The sequence below is a fragment of the Mesoplodon bidens genome (genome assembly GCF_964165515.1).
Source record: "Mesoplodon bidens genome assembly, chromosome: 7".
Lineage (NCBI taxonomy): Eukaryota > Metazoa > Chordata > Mammalia > Artiodactyla > Ziphiidae > Mesoplodon > Mesoplodon bidens.
The window spans coordinates 106,669,140-106,675,662 of record NC_138164.1 but is presented as its reverse complement, the minus strand read 5'-3'; positions in this window follow the sequence as shown (position 1 = coordinate 106,675,662).

Here is a 6,523-nt window from a genome sequence, read left to right as displayed (position 1 = left end):
ACCTTGTTTCCCACTCCCCGAAGACAATCCAGCATCTCAGAAGTGCTTACAGATCCACAGGGGCACATCCGCCCCCACCAGCATCTGTACCCACTCGCCCGGCCTCCTTTGTCCTGGGAGACACGACTACCCACGCTCCCACCGCCACTGCCACTCGGAGCCCAGCCTCTGCTCCGCTCAAGGACGTCACTCCAGCAAGTCTCCCCAGCCTGCAAGCTCGCTCTCCCTTGCTCCCGCATCATCAGTTTTGCCCGCTCCACCAGATCTTTCCCATCGGTGAACAAACTCGCTGTTCTTCCTCCCATCTTTTTTTTGGGGGGGGTTATTTATTTATTTATTATTATTATTTTTTTTTTTTTCAGTACGCGGGCCTCACTGTTGTGGAGCACAGGCTCCGGACGCGCAGGCTCAGCGGCCATGGCTCACGGGCCCAGCCGCTCCGCGGCATGTGGGATCTTCCCGGACCGGGGCACGAACCCGTGTCCCCTGCATCGGCAGGCGGACTCCCAACCACTGCACCACCAGGGAAGCCCATATTTATTTATTTTTTAAACATCTTTATTGGAGTATAATTGCTTTACAATGGTGTGTTAGTTTCTGCTTTATAACAAAGTGAATCAGTTATACATATACATATGTTCCTATATCTCTTCCCTCTTGCGTCTCCCTCCCTCCCACCCTCCCTACCCCACCCCTCTAGGTGGTCACAAAGCACCGAGCTGATCTCCCTGTGCTATGAGGCTGCTTCCCACTAGCTGTCTATTTTACGTTTGGTAGTGTATATATGTCCATGCCACTCTCTCGCTTTGTCACAGCTTACCCTTCCCCCTCCCCGTATCCTGAAGTCTGTTCTCTAGTAGGTCTACATTTTTATTCCCGTCTTGCCCCTAGGTTCTTCATGACCATTTTTTTTTAACATTTTATCTTTTTAACATAAAATAAACTTGCCTGGAAAACACATCGTTAAACACTTCTGGTAGTAATTTTTTTAAACATCTTTATTGGAGTATAATTGCTTTACAATGGTGTGTTAGTTTCTGTTGTATAACAAAGTGAATCAGTTATACATATACATATGTTCCTATTTCTCTTCCCTCTTGCGTGTCCCTCCCACCCACCCTCCCTATCCCACCCCTCTAAGGTGGTCACAAAGCACCGAGCTGATCTCCCCTGCTATGCGGCTGCGTCCCACTAGCTGTCTATTTTACGTTTGGTAGTGTATATATGTCCATGCCACTCTCTCACTTCGTCCCAGCTTACCCCATCTTAAACAAACCTGTCTTGATCCCACTCCCCCGCACCCCGCCAGCTACCACCATTCCCCTGCTCCCCTCTGCAGGGGAACCCCTCAGAGCTGTCCGTATCCACTATCATCCGTGTCTCTCTTCCTGTTTCTCTCAAAGCCACCCGAATCTGGCCTTCCCGCACCCCACTGCATCGGAAGTGCTCCTGTCCAGATCGCCAGTGGCCTCCCCATGGCAAAATCCAGGGGTCAGTTCAGTGTGGCCGCACTGGCGCTCCCCGCAGCACTGGACGGTTGGGCACCACTTCCCCTGCTGTTGTGTTCCCCTGTTTTTTTCCAGCTTCTCTGGACCGTTCTTCCTTGGTCTCCTCTGCTGGTTCTTTCTCTTCTCCCAGACCTTGGTACCCCAAGCCCAGCCTCCAGTCCTGGTCTCTCTCAGTACTCACTCCCCTGGGCCATCCTACCCATCTCACTGCTTTACACCAACCACCTCTATGCCGATGACTCCAAAACCCCTTCCTCCAGCCTGGACCTCAAACACCCAACTGTCTCTTGGACAACCCCCCGCCCTCCCACCGGCAAAGACAGCTTGAATCTGTCAGGTGCCAATCCTATTCTCACTCATGCAACTTGCTTTAACACCCACATTCTGCATGGGGGCGCCATCTCCCCTAGGAGGGCGAAAATTGTTTTTTTGGGGGGGCAGGGGACAAAAGCTCTTAGCTATTGCAATGGGGGACTATTTCTCACGATCTCCTCTCCTCACACTTAGCTATTGCAATGGTTTGTGACTCTCCAAAGGGCCAAAGTACATAAACGTATATACCCCACAGCTGTGGAATTAACATTTCATAGGGAGGGGTTGACAGACGAAGAAAGTCTAAAAAGGCTCCTTGGGGGTGGGTGATAATTTTTAAAAAGGCTGAGAAGCACTGTTGCTCTAACACAGATTTCTCATTCCATGGATGGCAAGCTTCCTTCCATCGCTCAGGCCAAAACCTTGGAAGTGATGTTGCCTGTTCCCTTTTTGTCACAACCCACATCCAATCCATCAGGAAATCCGGTTGCTTCTGTCTTCAAAATAGATCCAGAATCCAACCACTTCCCTCCCTGCTACCCCCACAGAATCTACCCTGGTCTGAGCTGCCTCATTTCTCGCTTGGATTATTTCTCGTCTCCCTGCCGCTGCTCCCTTGACACACAGCCAGAGCGATCCTTTTACAATGTAAGTCAGCTCATGTCCCTCTTCACCTAACACTGCAGAAGCTTCCCATCTCCCAAAGTTCTCACAATGGTCCTCCCTCCCCACTCCCCGTTCCTCTCCTGAGCCCTCTGCTGTTCCTCTCCTGATATTCCTCTCTCCCTCACTCACTTTGCTCCAGCCCCACAAGCCTCCTAGCAAAGCCTCCAGGCACAGTCCCACCTCAGGGCCTTTGCACTAGCTGTACCCGATCCCTGGTACACTGTTACCCAGACAGTCACAACCCTCACCTCTCACCAGCCTTTGCTCAGATGCAGCCTTGTCAACGAGGCCTGCCCTGACCACCCTGTCTTAAGGTTGCAATACGTCCCCAGCGTTCCAGATCACCCTTAGTTCTCCAGACCCTTCATTTTTCCACAGCACACATCACCTTATAGCATGCTATGACATTTACTTGCTCTGCTTATTGCTGATTGCCCATCTCCCCCGGCTAGATGCCAGCTCCCCAGGGGGCTCTCTGTTTGGTCACTGCTGTCCACTAGCATGAGATGAGGGCTGGCACACAGTAGGAGCGTCTGATACCCCCTGGACACCCACCCCAGGAGGGTTTCGGACTTTTCCCCCACCGGGCTCCATCACATCTCCCACCTTTGCACTTGTTTGCTTTCTCTGAAATGTACCCTCCCCTACACCCATCCACACACACACACACACCCCGAGACACTATCCATTACTCAGAACCCTCTCAAAGAGCACTTCATCTCTCATTAGGTCAGGAAGGGCCCTGCCTGCCAGGCAGGGAGAGAGCTTTTCCCCAAGAGCAACGGGAATTCATGGAAGGGATTTGAGCTTCATGGTCACATATGGGCTTTGATGCCCATAGATGGTGGGTGGGAGGGGAACCAGCTGGAGGCAGAGGAGGGGACCCAGGGAGGAAGTTGGTGAGAGGCGAGAGGACCCGCTGGCAGCGGATGAGGGACGGGGGAGGCCAAGGAGGACTGGAGAGGTAGCCAGGAGCAGGGAAAGGCCAGGCCTTGCCACCAATTCGGGGTGGTAGGAACACAGCCGAGGTGTCTGATTTACAGGGCTGGATGGGTGACGAGCTGGCCAAGCACAGGGAATGGGCAGGGATCACACTTGGCAGGTGAAAGGAGGTTTATAGAACAAGCTTCTCCCTCCCCCAGCTCCAGCCTCCATGCCGTTTCACTGGGGCATCTTGTACCCCAACACTTCTGGCCATCAAGGGGGCAGCCCATGGGGATTTGGAGAAGGATAGGGTTTCCCCAGAGGAATCCAGACCTTGGACCTGGGATGGCTGGGAGGGCCCCACAAAGGGGGCTTTTTCAGAACACAGGCCTGAAGCCTGTGCCCCTAAATTTACAGGAGAACGTCCGGCCAAAAAGTCCACACTTGCCTCACTTTCTGCCTGGCCTTGTCTGAGCAGAAAGACAAATAGGACAGGCAGTGGCCTTGGTGACATCACAGGGACTCTTGAGCTCTCAGCCCAGGGTGTGGAGGGTAGCAGAGGACAGAGGGCAGCTCCTGGTCAGATACAGCTGTCCGACAGAGCGTCTCCTCGGAGGAGCCAGATATTCAAAACCATCTCATCTCACATCCTCGCGTTGCAGATGGGGAAACTGAGGCCCAGAGGAGAAGCGAGTTGTTGTAGGGTACATCTGGTTTTCCCAGGGGGAAACTGAGGCTTCCTGGAGAGAAGGACTTACTGCTCTGATGGGGATAGACTAATAATATCGACATGTATATATATATATATATAACTCATTTCTTCCCGAGAGTTCAGAGTGGGGCATATCTGTGATCTCATTTGTCCACAAGACATCCCACTGGGATGGGTCGCAGGGCCGCTTCGTGCAGATGTTGCGAAAATGCTCCGTCATTGCCCTCCCCTCCATAACCTTTTCTTCTTCAGCCTCTATTATTTCCTTTCTTCTCCGATCCAATTTAATTCAGCAAAGATTTAAGAGGCCCCCCACTTGGTGCAAGGACTGGGCATTTGAGAAGCTTCTGGATTTCCCCAGGGCTAAAGTCATTGTTCTGTTTTCTGTGGTATCAGAGCACTTTGTTCAAACCTGCATCTGTGCACATGTCATCGTCTTTCTATAGATCAACAGTCCTGGAGGGCAGGCTTGGTCTTATTCAAGCTGGCTTTCTCCCATAGTGTCTAGGCCAGGGCCTGGCATTCGGGAGCCTGCAGACATTCTTGCTCAGGGCATGCTTGCCCGAAGCAACTCTCCATTAGTGTACTTGTCCCACTGAATGCCAGTTACCCAGGGGATGAGCCCAGATAGGGGTTGTGAATATGCAGTACCTAGCATACAGTAGCATAATGTTGGCTGAACAGATCAATTAAAAAATGAAAGAAGGAAGATGAAGATGGATAGGAATGGGCTATCCTTGCGGCATCTGTTCCATGGGTGGGGAAGGTGGGTAGAGAGCAGGACTGGAGAGGTGTACAAACACTATTAAAGTAGACAATTCCATCAGAGTAGAGATGAAGAAGTACCATGGGCCTACAGAGGAGGAGAATCACCTGGAAGAATCAGGGATGGCTCCCTGGAGGAAGTGGAATTTGAGATGGGCCTTGAAGGCTAGAAACACAGGGCAGAAACTCAGGAACAGTTTTCAGCTGAAGGCAGGGCACTGGGCAAGACAAGGAGGGCAAGGTCCTCAGACGGGGGTTACTCTGTGTCAGGCAAAGTTGCTCGTACCTGACTCTGCAGGCAGTGGGGAGCCATTGAAGTCCTTGGGGCCAGAGGTCAGCATGATCAGATGACCAGAAAATCAGTGAGGAGGACCCTGGACTGGAATGGAGGAGGCAGGGAACAGGTCAGGAGCCACTGCTGAGGCGGGGGGTGAGGGGATGAGTGTCTGGCTTAGGCAGGCAGCCACCAAGTTTGCAATGAGGGTGTGAGAGGCTCCCCAGAGAAAGGGTCTGAAGGATCTGGAAGCCCATTAGATGTGAGGGCAGAGCAGGTGAGGCTCTGGGGAACTGATCTGGAGTTTGGGAGAGTGATGGGGCCTTAACAGGCATGGTGTGATCCCAGGGAGGGGCTGCTTCCCAAGGAGGTAATGAGTTCACTCCACCTGGGTGGAGATGCTTCCTTAGGAAGGCAGATGCCAGTTTGGGAGGGAGGTCAGGGCCCCAGAGACAGAGCTGGGAGTTGGGCTGAAGCAAAAGCCGAGGCCCTGGGAGTGGATGAGCTCATGCAGGAGAGAGTGTGGGGTGAGGAAGAAAACGGGGCTGAGAACAGAGCCTTGGAGGACTCTCACAGTTGTGGGAGGACAGCAGCAGGAAGAGAAGGGAGCCAGGAGGAAACGGAGCCGCCAGAGAGATGGGGGTGGTTCCCCCATCTTCTCCCTCTTTTCCAGGGCTGCCCCACCTCTGCCCCCCACTCACCTCTCAAGAGCGGGGGCCGGAGGGACCCTGGTGCCTGCCCAGCCTCCGGAAGGCTCCAAGGTGAAAGGCAGTCGAGCCAGCGATTGGAGTGCTTGGGCTCTAGAACTGGTCGGAGCCAGGGAGGTGGGAGAGGGGGGAATGCCCCCTCCCTCACCCTTCCTGGCTGTGTGACCTCAGAAGTGCGCCACACCCCCTCTGTTCCTCAGCCTCTTCGCCTTCCCGAGGGGATCACAACAGGACTTCTTCATCAGGCTGCTGTGACTATTAAGTGGGATAATGCGTGTTATGCACTTGGCACTTGGGCCTGGCAGGCCCTCAGAGCTCAATAAATGGTGGCTGCTGCTATTATGATTATTACAGGGCCGGGATTGGATTCTGGCGCTCGGTCTGGCCGGGCCAAGGAGCCCAGCAGCCCCCGGAGCCTTTAGCGAGGAAGGGAGCCTGGCAACGTTAACTCTCCCAGCTCCCGGAGTGCTGAGACCCCTTCTGTTACCCTCCCAAGCGCAGAGCCAGGCATCGTGGAACGGGGGCAGTCACAGCTCTCTGGGCGCGGATAACCCTTTCACCTGCTGAGAAAGGGGACCCCACACCCACTGCAGTCTTCAACTCCAGATGGGGCGCGGGATTGGGGGCCTCAGACCCCGGGCGGGCGTATCGTGTC